This window comes from Rhamphochromis longiceps, linkage group LG22, assembly GCF_057381845.1.
Source record: "Rhamphochromis longiceps isolate RC_006_pf linkage group LG22, R_longiceps_female_GT1.1, whole genome shotgun sequence".
Lineage (NCBI taxonomy): Eukaryota > Metazoa > Chordata > Actinopteri > Cichliformes > Cichlidae > Rhamphochromis > Rhamphochromis longiceps.
Window position 1 is genome coordinate 14,372,362 of NC_140577.1, and position 20,431 is coordinate 14,392,792.

The following is a 20,431-nucleotide window of genomic DNA, read 5'->3' on the forward strand; positions in this document are numbered from 1 at the left end:
CTCTGGTTCATTCTCCACTTACTTCCAAACCTGGATTCCCTCTGTCACCAGTCCTTTGCTCCTGTTTCCTCCTAGGCTGCATCTTCTTTCTACCCACCGCTGCACCACCTGTGGTAATCATAAAACTCACCTGTAGCCATCAGTACTGGAAATAATACCTCCCTCTTCCCGTTGCAGTGGATCCTGTCCCTGTGAAGTTTCCACAATGTCCTGCTCTGCCATCGAATAATTAAATTAATTAAATTATTTTAATTAAATCAGTTTAAGTTTGAGTTCCTAGTGTACTGAGTCTGCTTTTGGGTCCATCCTTCCACTGGCCTCTCGCTCACTTATGACACATTTACATGTTATAAACCTTCTTATAATTTTTCTGGTTACTTGCTGTTTAGTTTATGTTTTTTTTTCACAGTTCTGACTCTCTGAATATAATTGTTTGGTTTAAAATTGTCCTCTCTTGCAGTAATAACCGCATGTTGCAAAGCTAAATTTTTGGAAACACCTTACTTTTTACAGTTTATGTATACTTTTGTGTTCATTAGTTCTGAGGTTTCGTGTAAAGGAATTAGGTGTTTACAAAAGGACCACAGTAGTTATGCTCCTTAAAGAAATAAAACTTTAAACACCCAAGCAAAATCAGGAGCTCTAACCCTTCGTGTTATTAAGCCAATTATTCAGATCACCAGTGAGTCAGCTGATTTACAATATCTTTCTTTCCCCCCTTCTTTAAGAGTTTGTGTCTGCATGAAGAAACATGTTCAGGTTCACAGAGATGCAGCTTAAACACAGAAAGCCTTTAAATTTTCCCGAAAAATCCTGATGAGTCATCATAAATCAAAACGCTGCTCTAGCCTCCATAATGTAACAGCTGCGGCTGCAGTAACCTCAGAGCTTTTTCCTCAGAGCAGATCAATATCACTGTAATGAATTGTACTCAAACACACACGCAGGTATTTTTCATTATTTCGGCTCTGTGTTGCTCTTTGAAGTGTAACAGAGTCTAGTTGAGGGCTAATTTAGCCACACTGATGGTAGGAAAAACCCGACAAAGAACATTTTAGAGGGAGATCGCTACTGATTTGAGCCCGAGCTTCAGCAAGGTTAAAAGGAACGAGTTGAAGAGGCAGAGGTGTGTTTCTGTGTGCATGTGTGTGTGTGCATGGGAATGTGTGTAGGTGTGATGCGCAGAATCAGCAGCGTGTGTGCAGGTGTGTTCTCACAGGTGTGTGTGTGTGTGTGTCAGAAGAGGCTCGAGGGGCTGTAGCAGCAGTTTCCTGCTTCTCTCGGTCGCTCCCTGAGAAATCAATTCCAGATGCTGCAGAGCTTCTCTCTCCTCCTCTCTTCCATCCTCTTACAGTTTATTTCTCCCTCCCATCTTCTTTATCTCTCTTCATCTTTCTTCTTCATTTGAAAGAAGCAGCAATAAGAGTAAAACAATATACTACTTCACATAGAACATTTTATCCAATTCCTCAGGTGGTGTTTAGCCATTGATCTGGAAAGCAGCAACACATCAGGAAGCCGGTTTATTGTGATCATGTGTATTGAACAAGGCGCCAGTCACATCCAGGCCTCAGGAATACTACATTTAGGCCCAGTGTTTCCAGTCCATAAGGAAGACACACAAAAGAAGGCTTTGAAATGTCTTCCAAGGCTTCTTGCTAACAGTGCAATGGATTCCAACAAGCTTCATAAGCGCATAAGAGTTCTCCAGACTTTCTGAAGGTCTTTAACAGTTTAAAGCCTGAAACATAAATAATTGCCAGAATTTTTTTAAAGCATTATTTTAAAGCTGTTTTTTTATTCTTTTCTTTTTTCTTTTTTCTTTTCTTTTTTTTTTTTTTACAATTTATTCCTTAAACATGTTTTTTTTATGTTTTTTGGTGATGCAGAAGTCTCAAAAAGTCACAAAAACTCAAATGCACTTGGCTTTAGGTTAAAAAGTGTTCCTTTGGACATTGGCTGCTTTTTCACTGCGTTTCAGTCCTTGTACCAGAAAAATTTTCAGAGTTTGTCTGATCTATTTGTTGTTGTTAACCCATTTTACACTGACCTATTAAAGTATACAAAAAGCACCGAACTCAAGTGATGAATAAGTGTTGTGGTCATACCTCGAGTTAGCCTGCCAAAGGTACTTTTAAATCCGGTCAGTTCAGGCTGTGTTGAAAGACAAAGGCGGCCACACCAAGTATCTGTTTTTGTTTCACACAAAGCATTTCCATGTGTGTTCGCAGAGCACTGCATATTTCGTTCAGATTTCTTCATTAACTAGCAAACACAGCAGGAAAAACTGGATAAGTGTTACATATTGCACCAGTTCAGACTGCCCAGGGCACAGCTTTAATGATTGGGTGAAGGTCTTGGCCACACTGACCAACACAATAAAAATGTTTCTTACAGCTGGGCACTTTATGAATTCACTGATTCAATTGATTTCAGTTTAAAAGTCAAATATGTGACCTTTCACTTGCAGAAACATTTGAACAAAACCACTGTGGCAAAATAGATTTTTTTTCAAACTGCTACATTATTAAGCTAAGGTTTGGGGGATCCAGAAATTGTTTAGGCATAGCATACATTCTCACTGCTATGCCGATGACACCCAACTTTGTCTATCCATGAAGCCAGCTAACACACACTAATTAGTTAAACTGCAGGAATGTCTTAAAGATATAAAGACCTAGATGACCTCTAATCTTCTGCTTCTGAGGTTATTATACTCGGCTATAAAAACCTTTTAGAAATATGTTATATAACCAGATACTTATTCTGGATGGCATTACTTTGGCCTCCAGTAACACTGTGAGAAATCTTGGAGTCATTTTTCACCAGGGTATGTCCTTCTATGCACATATTAAAGAAATATGTGGGACCGCTTTCTTCCACCCCGCAGTCTGAGCGCACTCAGACTGTGATTTTACTTGTGGTTCCTAAAGTATTGAAAAAGTAGAATGGGAGTCAGAGCCTTCAACTTTCAGGCCCCTCCTCTGTGGAATCAGCTTCCAATTTTCAGGATGCAGACACTATCTCTACCTTTAAGATTAGTCTTAAAACTTTCCTTTTTGCTAAAGCATATAGTTAGAGCTGGATTAGGTGACCCTGAATTCTTCCTTCCTTACGTTGCAATAGGTGTAGGCTGCTGTGGGCTTCCCATGATGCATTGTTTCTTCTTCAGTCACGGTTCTCACTCACTATGTGTCTATGCACTTCTCTGCATTTAATCATTACTTATTATTAATCACTGGCTATTATTAATTCCACATGTCTCATGCCTGTCCTCCTTTCTTCACCCCCTGGACGCCCCTCCCTGAGCCTGGTCCTACTGGAGGTTTTTTCCTGTTAAAAGAGAGTTTTTCCTTCCCACTCTTGCCAAAGCACTTATTCATAGGGGTCATTGTTGGGATTTTCTCTGTTTTCTTTGTGTTATTGTAGGGTCTTTACCTTACAATGTAAAGTGACTTTATAACAACTGTTGAGCTGTATAAATAAAACTGTACTGAACTGAATTAGTGGTTACTGTCACAGAATACAGTCAAGGTGAGACAGAGCCTAAAGTGAGCCTGAGTCGTCCCTTTAACCAATTTTCTGTGTAATGATTTTTCAGCACATCTTCATCCCTAAGCTAACTAACAAACTGTTCCCAAGCCAACTAAAAAACTGTAACTCTGGCTTAACAGGCACAAAACAGCTGACACGTCAACACACACATACACAGAAACACACAAACACAGCAGCATATTACTGTTCCACCAGGGAACTAAACTGCTTACAGGACACACTGGAGTCCTTAATGACCCAAGGTGTGTATGTGTGTGTATGTGGATGTGTGAACTGTTTTTTATATCTGCATTGCACACAGTTTTCCTGTGTTTCTGTTTCTTCCCCTGTAACTGCTTTACATCAACGTGTTACGTTTTTGACCTCAAGAGCATATGTAAGAGTACGGGTGCATGTCATGTGTGTATGAATGTGTGTCTGTCTGTGTGTGTGGATCAATAATGCTATACCTGTAATAAGCTAGCGAGGCTGTTGTGACAATATTGCAGCTCTCTCAGGAGAACAGATATGAGAAAGTGTTGTGTAATTTACCTCAACAGCAAAATTCAGAAGTGCATCATTTCCTGAGCGCTTCTTTGTCTCACTACTGTTCCTGAGTGAGACAAAGAATGAGACAGCACGTTGTTATTCTAGGCTAATGGGATAATGAATAGAAAACTAATCAAAAAGTTGCAATTCAAAATCTTTTCATCATTAAGTTGTGATTACAAAAAAGTCCAGGTTATTGAGATAATGACAGTAAAAGTTTAGATTATGTTTAATCTGAAAACTACAAAGAGTGTATGAATGTGAGAGTGAATGAATAGTGGCATTGTAAAGCGCTTTGGGTGCCTTGAAAAGCGCTATATAAATCCAATCCATTATTATTATTACAGTTTTTCTCAAATGTTAAAACACAAAAGCCAATCCTGTAACCCAAATGACCAGTAGTCTAAACACATTTACTAAATGTAGCCACCATATTCCAGTACCATAAACACATGTCACATGAAGACACAATTCACAAAACACAACCCTCTGTACTCATAAATCTAAACACATTTTTCCTTGCTAAAACACATGTTGCAAAACAACTCTGCTCATATCCTCAAATGAAAGCCCATGTGATGCAAAATGCTTGCCACAGTCACCAATCTTTGAACACAGGGAACACACCTGGCGTCATTCACTACACACAATGACTCAAAATTGAAGACACTTGTTGCTAATGCTGTACCCACATGTAAAAGCAAGTTCAGAGTGCACAGTATGCTGAAGGTTCCAAACAAACACAATGGATGAAGGCAGAGTCAGGGGAAGAGGAATTTGATGCAGAGGAGGGAGAAGAGCTGGCCCTGGAAGAAGAGGAGCAGGCCAATGAGGAAGAGGAGTTCAAATGAGAGGAGGAAGAGGAGCGACCAACGAGGAAGAGGAGAAGGCCAACATGGGAGAGGAGAAGGTCCAGGAGGGAGAGCAAGACAATCTCGCACCATCATTACGGACGAGATGCGAGCAACAGCTCAGCGACATGATGCCGCACAGTGATTGTGGTGTGTGTGTGGTGTGAATAACGTAAATAAAAAAACTTCACACCCTGTTCATGTTTTCAAGATTACTGTTGTGTGCAATAGATTCTGTTTTTGCATTGAGTTGTGTTACAGTAGTGTACGTACATGCAGGATTTTCTATAGATTTATACTACTCATATGAAACTCACAAATCTAAATGCCTAATCCTCTGCAGAGATCTACGACGATCCGTTACTGTATAGTTTCTAAAATATGCATTGGCAGTTATGGAACAAAGAACCTTCTCACAAATTGAGCATTGTGTTTTCAATTGTTTTGCTGTAGTGTGTAATGCTGTGTATAGTGTTTACAGTTTTGACAGCTTCGAGCTGCTCTCTTGGTGTGGGAGTTTGAGTTTTGCAGTGGGAAGGTGTGGTTGTGTTTATGTAGCTTTAGAGAAGGGTGTTGTGTTTGGACATTGGGGGACCTGGTGGTAACGTTTGTGAAATGTGTTTTAGCATTTGAGAAAAACTGTATTACAAAAAAAAAAAACCCAAAAAATACCATCATCTCAGCACTGAGTAAAATGCCTGTTTTAGGTTCATCTTCATCCTCTCTCTTTAGATTTTGTGTGGTGTGATAGGATCCCCTCAATAAAACAAGAAAAAAAAAACCAAAAAACCCAACAACAACTATGTCTTACCTTCTAATAAAGCACCTTTATAAAAACTTTAAGAGTTTGAACCTCTGGCTTAAGAATTGCAATAAATCCAGGTTTCTCAGTGTGGGTAACATTTTGTGTGGCCTGCAGGTGTGACAGGTGTGCGGATAAAGCATCCACAGATCATTCTGTCATATTGTTCTCACCATCATAGCAGACTGAACCATCCAGCACTGACATCCACAGCATCAGTGAAAAGTTTGGACACAATTATCTTAGCTTATCCTTCTGTCACAAATCTTCTCTGATTCTTGTCTTCACCCGCTCCACCCTGCCTACACTCTCTTCTTCACCGACCATTGCTTTGGATGGTTGATCTAATCTATTTAAAATTCATCTAACTTCACTGTCTCTGCTTTTTGCGCCCCTCTCTCTCATTCACACAAATGTATTCTGTCTTCCTTCTACTCTTTTTGATTCCTCTTCTCTCCAGTGCATACCTCCACCTCTAACTACAGAGATAATTAGAGATGTACAATAATGCTAATGAGTGCAAAAACTACCATAAAAAAATGACAGGACAATTTTATTCAACCTTGCAGACAAGTCTTCTGAAAATAAAAAAATATTGAAAATATGATTCACAACAACAGTTAAAAATCTTTTAGGTAATTTTTACAACAGGTCATCAAAGGTCAGGTATCTTGTTGTGCTTGTGATCTTACTGCAGACTGAGCTGAGTTACACACTTGTTTATTTAGGTTCAAGAGCTTCTTTATAAAGTTAAGTTCTCAAACAACTTTACCAGCATGACAACAGAAGTCAGGGAGAGACTGCACATGGATGTTCCAAATACTGAATCCAGCTAATTGTTTCCCATTTAATTTAATGTTTCTGGACAGCTGTTTTGCCTACAGCCTCTAATCAAATGCACCCTTTCTTTTATCATGCACAGTTATAACTCCTCTTCATTGATAATTATTAACCTAGTAAGTGTTAGCCTGTAGACATCATGGCTCTGGAAGTTAAGACAAGGAATGAATGGGAGAGAAAAACATACAGTCATTGTGAGTCTGTTAATCTTTTGTGTAATGGAAAAGGATAAAAGTGTAGGTTTATCTATTAAATTGACTACCAGCCCGTGTCACAGCTAACACACCAGACAAAAACAAATACACCTATGGCCAATTTGGAATCAGTAATTTACCCAACAAGCACAGGAAGAAGGCCTGAAATACCCCACCCAATAGTCCTAAGTGTTTTCGCCTCCTCTGATAGGATCCTTTGGTCTGAACTTAAAGAACAGTAACGCTCTGTTTCTTTATTCCTTTGATAGCTCCTGATATCTGTGATTCTAGAAGTGAAACCACCGAAAACACGTGTTTGTTTCTCCACTTCTCCGCTATTTGCAAATGGTTAAATAAAGATAAAGATGGGAGTGGAACTCTCACATTGATTGAGATGGATAAAAAAAGAGTTTTGTGTGTAAATCTAACAGAAAGAATGCTGATGCACACGTTTGCCTTTGTGCGTAGAAAGTTTTAGCAAGAAATCTGCACAATTTTCTCCTGATTCAAGAACTTTGTTCTGCATATGATGAAAGTATTTACAAGAGCCTATCTGAGGCTTCTCGTGGAGACATACCACGTGTGCAACACCTGCAGCTCATATTGTAGTCTCTGCTCACAACAGAAAACACAAACCTCTGTTTTACATTTTTTAGGAGGAGTGATGCTTGGCGGGATGAGATAGAAACCAAGTAGAAAATAATGATGGGGTTTGAGAGAGAATGATCGAGATGGTGGCCTGGATTCAGGAGAAACAGGTGTGCACACACTGTCAGCCATAAAGGATATAAACACACACTCACACATGTATGCATGGAGAGTCACGCATTTAAATACTCTTACATGTGAGTAACTCATAAAGAAATCCACACACAGGCCGTTCCCTGGACAGGACACATGAATGATGCAAGGATTTGAAATTAAAGATCCTGGTATCTGATGGTTTTCCTTTCCTTTCCTTTCTATTCCTTTCCTTTCATTCTTCTTCTTCTCATCTCCTGGCCTCTGTTTATTGTTGTGTTAAATAGGCTAATCTTAGTCATGGCTGCCTGTGTGCGTGTGAAGGCGAGTCATCCGAGAGTGGTATGGTGGTTTATTAAAGGAAAACCATTAGCCGTCTGCTTGACTCCATGCATTCACTCCCTCTATATTCTCTCTTTCACACACACACACACACACACACACACACACACACACACACGATGCAGTTCCAACTGGCCTATTGTTACTCCCCTCTGCTTTTATAACTCATCGAATATACATGATGGTACCATTTAGAGAAGAGAAGAGAAGAGAAGAGAAGAGAAGAGAAGAGAAGAGAAGAGAAGAGAAGAGAAGAGAAGAGAAGAGAAGAGAAGAGAAGAGAAGAGAAGAGAAGAGTCCTCATTTGATGACTCAGTGTGTGATTAGCTCATTTCCAAGAGAGTGTATATCTGTGTGTTTGAGAAAGAGGGACAGCTACCGAGTTTAAAACACCATGTAAGCATCTCTATGCATGTCTATTTACAGAGCATAACGATGCACACATCCAGTCACTTACATATGCATACCTGCATGTGCTCTATTCTTTTTCCCATTGAACTGAAATCATGGCTGCTACATCCTCTGAGCTAAAGAGGAAAGGGACCAACCAGCTTATTTAAAGCATTCACGATGGTGTAGTGTATGTGTGCATTAGGGCGTACAACATAGCTAACTGCAGATTTATGAAGGCTCCTTAACAGCGAAGTGTACATACAGGCTTTGAAGTAATATGTGCCGCTGTGTAAGGAAGGACCTTATTTTGCACGTATTTCAACAGTGTAGCTTCGTAATGAGGGAATCTGGGTGCTGAACTGGCCTGTCTGCAGTCCACACCTGTCCTCCATTTGCACAAAAGAGACTCCAAATTGTTGAGTGGCTAAGTTCAAAGTCTACTAAGAGCAAGCATTACACAATTAAAAACTGCAGTAACTATTCTTCTCAGTTCCTAAATGGTGGTAAAACCTGCTTTGCAGACTAAAGACTGTGAGTTGTCCATGTAGGTCCTCTCTGGGTCCCTGTGATTTTGACAATGATGTGATCTTTAAGTTATGCGATTTAAATGATTTACAAATGATTACACAGTATTACACAGTATCTAGTTACATTTAACAGAGAAGCAAAACTTTTTGGGGAATAAGTTTGCATCCCATAATTTTCTCTCAAATGTAATTATTCCACAGTCCACGATGTTAATTGTTAAGCACCATCACACTTGCCATGCCAATAAAACACCCAGTGAACTGAGAAAACTGGGCCCAACTGGAGGCTAGAGAGATGTGTGATCACATCTCTACAAGATGGCACTCTGAGTGTTAAAGCACTTATTTTCACACTGTAACAGTGATTTTTTTTAAAAAGAAAAAAAAGAAAAGTCATCCAGTTTTTCAATTACTGTTTTTCAAAACACTGATGTGTCACACCTTTTGCCTGCCACAAAAGCCAACCTCACCAGCTCTGTAACATGTTGATCTGCGACACGACATGAGAACAACACCGCACTGGAAACTTCTGCACTTAGTGAGCTTTTAGTTTAATGCACAGCATTTTTCCAATACTTGCGGAAAGAATTAGTTCACAGACAGCAAAAACATATCCAAGTCTGCCCTCGCATTTTATCCTATTTCCTCTTGTAGCATAAAGACACTGTAAGCTTTATACCGTAAACACTTTTAGGCAAATCTGCTCATCTCACCTCTGTCACAACAGGCGCTGACATCAGAAAAACTGGTTGTCTGGTCAAAAATGATGGATGAAGAATTAAATTAAAAACAGATTTATTACAAGAATCTAATTTAGCTACCATTTTAGCTCTGTCCAAAACAAGTAAACAAAGCACAAGGTGGTTTTATTCATCCAAGCCATCCAAGAGGCATGGCACTTTGCCACACTTATTTCTCCCCTCAAAAACACTTTTTTTTTCCCAGCGCCACGAAAGTCTTGAAAAACAGCAATGGGGTTAACACCTGCCACTTCAACCTGTTATTCTTTTGTTTACCTCTCACCTCCCTGATGAGGAAAGCAAACATACCTTTTTTGTGACTGCTGTTTACAAGCTGACGCTGTGCCTTCAGCATTAATGAGCGATCATGCTTTTCTCATCGTCAATTTGCAAAAAGTGTGCCGCATCCAACAACCAGTTGCTTAATTTCAGCTTTCAGTCCATGAGTTTTATTATATCCACATTCTCTGTTAGAGGCTGTTTGTCAGCAGCACAAAGGAGCTGAAAATCTGAAAGCAGTTTCATCTCATTTCAACGTGAAGTTATTATCATCAGTGATTTAATGCATGAATATGTTGGTTTTACTGAGTCTTCTGTCCTACGTGAAACCAAAGGGCTCACAGGAATATCAGAGCATGATTAACCGTATCAGGTTCTACATTTTTTCATACAAGTTTATAATCAATCTGAGTCACGCTGCACCAATGAGTTCAATGACACCTCACTTTGCATTATAGGAAATTAAACTCAGCTGGTTGCATTCTGGTATATATTCCTATATAAGACTAAAGTTGCGGAGCACCAAGTTCTTTTGCAGTTAAGTTGGTGCCCTGCAGCAACTTCATCACTATTTATTTGTTTTATCACAAACTTTGGATGCACCAAAGTTGCTTTGACGGCAGCTGATTGCAAGTGGGTGGAGTCCCAGTCTCCATGTTTAAAGCAACCATTTCAAAGGTAACATAATCATAAGTTCAATGCCTGTTGTTTTCTCTAATGTTACTGATCAAGAGGACAAAATCAAATGCATCGCTCCCACAATAAAGTCGGCTCGAGTTCTTACCTGTGCAATATCAGAAATTTGTGCATGTAAATAAAATGTCAATGATGTTTTATGGATAAACAGTAAAATGTAAATGAATGAATGTCTGGACATTAGATGAATTACTGTGTTGTACATTTTGTGGCTTCATTTTCTTTCTGGGTGCCTGTGCTTCCTGCTTGCACGAGTGGAAAAAACTGACTTATTTATCAGCTTGTCAGTATTAAGGATCCAGTTGTTACTTCAATAATTTATCTTTACAATATACTCAGTGTAATTCTTGTTTATAGCGCTCTGCTGTTTCCTGATTTGTAATCTCTGTAATTGAATTTGCTGCCCGATACTGTTCTCAGACTTTCGCAGTTCCCTTTAATAAAGCTTTAAAGGCCAGCTGCTGCCTTCAACCTTTATTGAAAGTGTTTAACTCGCTGCATACTGTAGCTGCTCGCTTATATTTATGATGAGGGCAGAAAAAGTGAACTCGAAACATGTCTGTGATATCCTTGACAAACACGATGAGGGATAAACATTCCTTTATTGAAAAATGCAGGTTTATTTCTCTCAGCATTTTAGGTTTTCTCTGAGCGGAGCTGTGTGCTGCTGTAGTGTTGGAGGTCTTGATCATCCACACACACGCATACACACACATACACACACTTACTCTCTGTGGTGTGTGTTCGGTGCAGAGCACAGGAGACTGTTGCTGTTAAAAAATGCACATCCTGCTCTGTTGCACAAGCTGCTGCCACTGCTGCATGGCAGACAAAGTGGGTCAGCACACACACACGCGCGCGCGCACACACACACACACAGACGATTACATACACCAGCAGGTGCACGCACAAACACCAACACACACGCACACACAAACTAATGCAAACACACAGAGGGATCTGGGGACATTCACACTCTTGCACTCATATGTTATCTCTTAATAAGTCCCCCTCTCTTTCTTTCACTCGCTTATGAACACACATGTATGTGTGAACACTGAGCAATGCCCCAATGAGAGCGTTTCTTCTGCATCTGGCAATATTTGCTGTTCTCCAGCTGTTCCAGCACTTAGGGCCTGATGATGAAAAGTATGCAAGCAGCAGACCTCTACATAAGAAGAAACGAAACAGCAGCACTAAAGAGGAAAGGAAAGCAAAGCAAAGGAAAGGAAAGGAAAGGAAAGGAAAGGAAAGGAAAGGAAAGGAAAGGAAAGGAAAGGAAAGGAAAGAAGCAAAAATGAGGCAGTAAGGGAGAAAGATGCAAAGAGGGAAGTAAAAATTAAGGTGTAAGAGTGAAAAGAAAGGAAAGGAAAGGAAAAGAAAGGAAAGGAAAGGAAAGGAAAGGAAAGGAAAGGAAAGGAAAGGAAAGGAAAGGAAAGGAAAGGAAAGGAAAGGAAAGGAAAGGAGAGGAAAGGAAATGAAGGGAAAGGAAAGGAAAGGAAAGGATTAAATACACTCGTTTAGAACTTTAGTCCTGCATGTTGAAAAATGAGCACATATATAAGACAAGGGAGTGAAACCAGATTCTATAGGGGGATGTTAGAGAAAACAAAGTAGGGCAGGAAAGGAGAGACGGGAAAAGCAAGAGAACAAGAGAAGAGAAACTACACACTAAAGTTGATAAGAATGAAAAAGTGCATTCAAAGGCAAACACAGATTTTTTTTTCTTTTTGCCAAATGAGGGTCTTGATTAACTTACCATTGTGTAACAAAAAAGGCTGATGGCAGTTTCAGTGCTGTGTGTCCAGCTCTTAATTAGATCACTAAGATGCTTACTAAAGCTTTAGCACCCTAAGAGTGTTTATTGGACCATAAAAACTAGTGTTGCGTCATCTCAGAAGAACTAAAAACACACACACAATTGTATGGCAATCAAAAAGTGTGTGTTCCTGAAAAAGTCACTGTAGGTCCCTGAGGTCCAGGAGGAGACAGCATAATACCCCAGAACCCATTGTGAAAGACATAATTAGGCGACGTGGAGGCAGCTGTGATGACACCACACGCACACCGTGCACACATGGTGTCATGCACCCGCAAAAAGCCACTTGTAAATACACACGAGACACAAGAGATCTGCCAGAGATGAACACACTTTATCCTACACACACAGACACAAAGCAGCATGAAAGTCAAGTCCCTTGTCCCTCCTGAGCCACCTGTCAACAGACACAAAAACAATCTGGTTTCATATCAGTCACCAAGTGAACCCACACTGGTGTTTCCTTCCTGCAGCAGACCTACACACAATTTTACCCAATAACCATTTCGTGGAATCATTTAGGTCATAAAATCCTACTAAAACCTTCAGCAATGAAAAGCTGTGATTCCCCATTTAGATGGAGAGAAAGTTTCAATTGAAAACAGCACTGATGAAACTCCTTGAAACTCGCCCATGTTTTATAATGCATGTATTTAGTGAGTGTCATAAAACATCTACGCATTGATTCCAATAATGAAAAAATCCTCAGGCAGGAGGGAAGCTGAACAGCCGCACACAGTAAGCCACAGACACTACAGCCTAATACATTTACTTATTATGGTGTCATTGTCAGAATTTTTTTAATGCAGGTTATGCATGTCCATCTAAATGATGTAGCCAATGCTTTTTGGTCTTGCAGGAAAAGTTCCATCAAATACAAAAATGCTTTTCCATGTAAACCTTTGTGTCTCTGAATGTAAAAAGAATTAATTTTTTTGTCACCACCCACATTTTTAAAAAGATATTTTAAAGTCATCTTGTGAAATTTTGCCATAAACATCATTGAGTGGAGCAAACACAAAAACTGCACTGCTGAAGAACAATCATAGATCAATGTGAAGTTCTGGGTTCCTTCCAATGGCCAGCAGTGGTGAGTCCTCTGGTTGCAATAAATAGAACTCTGATTTAATACTCCCATAAACACATTCTCAGAGAGGTTACAGACTCATTCGCTAATTTTAAGTTGCTTTAAATGCAGCATGATGTTGATTTGAAATTATGCTAGCATTCAAATTAATATAGACTTTATAGCACAGCATGCACCAGTCCAGGCCTGTCTGACTGACTGACCACTGACTACCATACAATAACCACATTTTCTCAGATTCCTTCCTTTGGTTGAGATGGTATCTAAACAAGATAATGACGGCCAAAGTGCTCAGGTTGAGGTTCCTAATGCTACATTAATAATATGGAAACCAGTGGCTGGAAACCAAGTTTTGCAACTCTGTGCAATCTTGTTGCCTTGGAAATGTTTGTTTCAAAGATAAGGGAACAGGTCTGCAACCACTCACAGTCAGATGTCATCTTTAAAGGGACATCAACAGATTGCTAAAACACCAATAATTTGGTTATCAGTTTACTTTTTGTCTGGTATTAATTTGTGACTCAGTGGGGTCAAGTCGACGGCTACATGCAATCTGATTTGGATAAAATAGCCATTAACTGTGATTAACGGGCAAAAATTGCAATTCTATTGCTATTTTTCGTCAACCTGTTGCTGTCTACATATACAAACATTTGAAACACTTACATTCAGAGTCCAGCCATAACCTCACATGTTTGAGAGAGAAATTCCTCAACTCTTGGTTCTGACATAGGTGCTGCAGGATGGCAATTTAACTACAAAATGAAAAAGGTGCAAAGCAACCTTTTTTTTATATAAGAGAATATAACCTAATCGCAACAAGTTGGCAACCAGCTGAGTCGAGTCTCCTACTGCAAAGAGATGACATGCACAGAAGAGTTGCTCTCATCAGTGCAGAGTGACTTAAATTGATTGCAATGTGTGGAATCTGTCGGCATCTAAAGACCAGATTTAGACTGCAATTATTTAAAAATCTGTCTGAGAGTGATTGCAGTCTGCCCGAGTGAAATGGCCAATATTTGGAGACAGGCTCCTCCTGCCAGGTGACCTGTGCAACTCTCCTGTGCTTGAATGTGGTAGCCCAGAGCGTGTGTATGCAACCTTCTTAATTCCCGTTAACCACTTTAAATCAACCAACTGGTTGACTGACAACAGGTCTCCGACAACCAAAAGATTCAATGCAATCGCTGAGCAACTACCAGTTTATCCCCGGTCGCAGGGAAGTTGCCATCCTCTGTGTATTCTAATGTGACTGAGCTATAAACAGCAGTTGATGTGGTTGATGTCACAGTTTTTATACAGTATGTGGGGGGAAAAGAGCCTGCTGAGATGCCATTATGGTTCTTCCTTTTTAATACTACTACCCACATACTGCTTGCTTATGACCTGAGTCGTAAGATCTTCTACAAGTTCCTGTAATAAAGCTCGGAGTGCAACCTGCCAAGCAAAGATGTAATTCTTTGCTGAATGCTGATTTAAGAAGAAAATTCTTAGTCTGTATATATACACACACACATATATATATATATAACATCAAACCAACTGTGTGGGCATACAAGTGCAGAATAAACTTGTTTTAAATCTTTTTTGTCACCGAGGCCCCCTACATGTTTGGATTAGTTAAGAGTGATACGGCTAATCATAAGTAACCCTTAAAAGTAAGAAAATAACCAAACACTTTGGCTTGTAGTCTGTGGTAAATCCTACTGGTTATATAGCTATCACCGTGACAGTGTTCACTCCAAACATGGCAACAATTATTTTTGTATTTCTTTATTCCTTTAAAATCTAAGTTATTGGCCAATTGAGCTCCCAGCACAGACTTAAATTGGCTTTGTGAGAGGATTTCCTGTCTGAGAGAGAAGGTTGGTGACATTTCCACTGCTCCTGGTTCTGCTCTTCATTCTTTCTCCTTTCATGCCAAAGATGGCAACGTGACATCCTACCCTCAGTCTGGGTAGAGACTGACAGTCCCAATTAGAAGTCTCTAGTCCTCTGCTTCTTTGTGTTCCATTATTTCAATTTCATTCTTCCTTCTATCACAGATTCTGCAATCATCATTTCATTCTGTTTTTATTTCCCCTTCATTTTGTTTCGACCTGTGTCCCACCTCCTCTCTTTTTACATTTCCCTTTGTGAGACCCCGTCTGTCTCTTTCACCCCCATCACCACCCCTCTGTCATCTGATCAGTAGAATTAATGGCTTTATTTCCATCAAATCGCCATGGAGATGAATCATGTCGTTAATCATCATATCGCTGGGGTGATGGATCGTGTCATTAATCAGGATTTTTTTTTTTCCTTTGGGCTAAAGCAAACCCACACGTTGATGATTAGCAATTAACACAATTTCACAATCACACACACACACATGCTGGAGGCACCCTGCAGAGCTGGAGCATAGCCAGGCGGCAGAGTGACTTCATCGCTGTCGGATTAATCGAACGGCGGGGATCTCAGCTGACACACACATCCACAGACGACAGTGCTAGACATATACACACCACAGAAATACACACTAATGGCATAACTGAAAACGCAACCCCAGGAATAACTAAGAATAAACAGCAGTAATTAAAGGAAGAACCATTTTATTACAAAATCAGACTGTTTGACTGTCAGTCTTTCAGGTTTTTACTTTGAGTGCAGTGTTTGTTAAAAGATTTCATTGTAGCATTAATCTCCAACTTTGTGGCCAGGACCCTGGAAAGAGGTCCTCAGAGAAATTAAAGAGGCCACAAGATAATTACTGAGGTGAGATTTATTTGTGGACATTTGCTCTTGTTAAACAACATGCTTTAGTGTTTCAGTCTTCTAAAACCCATTCTAATCAAGCTGTCCAGAGGTTGATTTACAGGTCTGGATTAAGAAGTAGAAACAGTAACTGAGGTGCGCTGTAAGAAAAATGTATTTCCTGGACCACAGTGCAAATGAGTAAATCCTGAGGCAACATCTTGCTTTTGCTTTCCTTTACAGACATCTGATACTAGGAGAGGATGTTGATACACTTACTAAGTAAAATAAGTCAAGAGTTAGAAGTCTCTGGGGTCTTTATCCTAATAACTGATCAATTTAAGATTATCTTGACTTGTTTTCCCCCTTCCTAATTTCTTAATGTTTTTTAATGATTGTCATATCTTTCAGATCATTAAATAAAATAAAATATTAGACAAAGATAAGACAAGTAGACACAAAGCAGTTTTTTTTCCAAAGGTGTTAACAAGTCACAAGTTACCAGACCTACAGACAGATTTAAAAGTATCTATATATAGCCATGCATGTGCGTGCGTGTGTGTGTGTGTTTAATATCACAATATGATTGTTATAGCAATGCTGTGTTTACATTCCCTGGTTGTGTCCAACTATGAGACAAGTCCAGGCATGTCTGAGAGCCAGAGCCATGTGTCAGTCTACGATGATGTGGCTCAAGAACAAATCACCCAGCAAAGCATCACTGGCTAAACTTGCTAACTGCAGTCCATGTGGAAATTACAGCATGGCAAACTTTGTGTTCAAATTCTCTCTTATAGAGATTTAAAACATAACAGATTATCTATCTGACAAGCCAGAAAACATCAGTAGTTACAAACTCTGAGATTTCACTACCCTGCATTACACTAATCTGAAACATTATAAAGTTAAGTACAAGCAGGATCAATACCTGACATATACACTTCTCTGGGAAATTACCACTCTATCAAATTAAAAATAACATAAAAATTCACATTAAAATGTTGTTAAGATTTTCTATCAGTTAACTAGACATGTTACCAAAGTGTAACAACATGCTTTAACTGGAGACCACATACACTGTGTGTAAAAGATGGATGCAGCTACCGTGCCATAACTCTTTGGGCATGCGGGTTGTCTGGAGTCAGAAGTAATCATAGATAGAGATCTTTGGTTGCTAAGGCTCACAAGCTCCGTTAGCAAGCTGCAATCATTAACTGTCACAGATACCTGACGATTCGTAACAAAAGACTAATAAAATATTACAGTTACACTTACCAAAAGTAGAGTACAGTATTCTCAGTCTGCCTGTTCTACTGGACATTATTTGTCAAATAACTCGATTAAAAGTGGTGCAAAAGGAAAACACAACACAAACACAGTCAAGAGATGCAGTTCAATGACAGCAATTAGCAGAAATGAAGCCAAGCAGAGTAATGAGCTACATACAGTTGCCTGTGTCAGCAGTAAATCAAAGTAAAAATGCCACTAACTTTAAGCTCTACTCATCCAGAGGACAAGTTCAAAAAAGTCTATAGAAATTGACTCGTTGACCCTCCAGTGGCCATTAGAGGAACTGCACTGGACTTTACCTGGGATTATATTTTCATTAGTGACTTGATAATGTGAGCAAGTGAGAAAGCTTTAACATCTCAATCCTTGGACAGAGTCAAACAATGTGAGAAAAATGAACCAATGAGTGCGTTCTGTCCAGTTCACTATGAAAAAAATGTACAATCCCTGCAGTATTTCATCTCTCCCACATTTTATCTGTCCTTTCATTCCATCTTACTCTGTCTCCCTCGCTCTGAAGCAATCTAACTGTCTCCCACGATGCTTCAGGAAAGGTGGGAATGGATGAAAAAAAAGTGCCATAATATCAAAACTGCTGATTAAAATCAAAACAACAATCTGTGTATCACACACACGCACACACCCTGGCTTTCTTTCCCTCAACTACTAGAGCTTCATTAGTGAAGCTCTAGTAGTTCTGATTGATTTAATTATCAAATCATCTATGCAGCCTGTGCGTGTGTGTGTGTGTGTGTGTGTGATGTGGGTGTGTGTGTTTATTAGTGTGAAAGAGAGAGATTATGCAGTGATCTTGGCTGACATTGATCAGCCTAGTCTAATTGGGAGCATCTAGCCGTGTAATTGATTCTGCTACACTTCACAACTAGATGAGTTTAGCAACATCAACAACACTGATTCACACACTCACGGACAGAACGACACTGAGCCAAACTGAACTGAACTGAACCAAGCTGTACTGAGTCAGCTAAGTGGCAGAAATAAACTAAACTACCATAAATGATTAGATTATGTTGCTTTTTGTATTTGTTTACATCCATCCATCCACTTTCTTAACCTGTCATCCAGCTCAGGGTCCTGGCCCTTCTCCCTATCGCCACTGACACAGTGTCCAAAGAGTCACAGTGAAAATTCAGAGTCTGCATTAAGTGCAGATTTTGTCCCTCATTTTAATATATTCATTTTTGTTGCCTGCCATCCTGTGGCATTATCCACATTATATTGTTGCCTTTGAGAGAGCTGATTCTGCTGACTGGCCCGGGGGAAGTTCATTATTCTAACATGGCTGCACTTGTTCTATGTCATATTCATAGACTGCAAGCGACATGACAGCTCCCCAGAACTAGGACATCTTCATCACCTGCTGGTGGCTGGTGCTACAGACTGTAGACTGTATACAAAAGATGGAGGTAGCCACTGTGACATCATTGATGTGTGGAGGTTTGAAGCTTTGATTTTAGCCTTTAATTTTTGTGAAGCCAAAAGTGACCTAATATATACAAGATCGTGGTGTGCTAAGTTATCTGCCGACCCGATATCATGACAAAGCGTGTAATAGACACCCAGGTCCACTGTGTCCATTTGACGGTTTGCCTCTCCAAAACCTGAAATATACATGCATGCAGAAGTTGCATATTTTATTACAAGCCAACATGAAAGTAATTTCAGGAAAGCTTTTAAACAGATATTATTAATACATTTATAAGTATGTACATATTAGCGGCCTAGTTTTTTTGCTTACAACTTCATGGCTTTAAATATATTATCTCCCCCTGCTGGTAATGCAATTTCTGCATGCGTGTGCATTTCACATTTTGCCTCTGCAAAATGTGAAATAGGCACAGTGGACCGGCGTGCCTATTACACATTTTGCCACGATACTGGGTTGTATTGTAGAAAAGCCAACAAGCTTGGTTAGCGAGCTGCATCGATACACTGTATGGGTGCATTGTATACACACTAATAAGTGTGAAGTAATTCACAAGCAAAATGCCAGAATTTAAATGATCAAAATTGGAGAACTGACTTCATGGATGGTCTGTTTGTGCAATTAACTGCAAAGCAAGTCATATTATTGGTCAAACAATCTTCATCAAGAGCTCCAGTAGGGATGGGTATCATTCAATTGTAGTGGTACAACTTTTCTTAGCAATGCTTCCTATTGACCCAGTATTCCTATAAGAAAACAATCAAATTAAGAGCATAATTAAAATCAATTCAAATCACATTTTAACATGGAGCCATCCCAGGTTTTGGGGACTTCCACTTTGGCTTTATTTTTCAGTCCAGGAAGTTGCTGCTTTGATGGGTAAAGTTTTTTTTCACAATTGTTTAATTTCAATTTAATCAGTTAAAAATCAGTACATTTGCGTTTTGTTCATGTTTTACTGTTGTGTGATGATGTAAAAAGAGTCTTTGTCATAAAACACTGACAGCTGTACACTGTAAAAACTGTGACTAGAGGTTACTTAAAAAAGTTATGGCAACAAAGTGACACTTGAAATAATTAAGTAGATTTTAATTTCAAAAGATTTATGTAAAATGTAGAGAAAATGTTAATTAAATTCAAATAGAAAACAAAAGTAGATATTAATAGAATTAAACTGTAAATATGTGTTGGATTTAGGGTCAAAATCTCAAACTGAAGGTTGAAATTGCCCAACTTTACCAAAAAAAATAATTGATATGAAATAAGTCTCTGAGAAAAATTACTTTGAATTTACTAACTATCTGGCAAAGGTTTAGTAAAAACTTCCTAAAATATCCATTACAAAGAAATGAAATCTTCTTGTTTTTTCAGTAAAACTCAAATTGGATTCAATAATTTTCCAAATAAACCTTAAAAATAATGACTGAATAATAAGAGAAAATGAAATGAATTTTACTTATTTTCTGAGTAAAATGAATCAATTTCACAAAGAAAACATCAAAACAGTAATTTGTTTTATTGTGGAAAATAAAACACAGTAATTTATAATATAACATTTTTCTGCTCG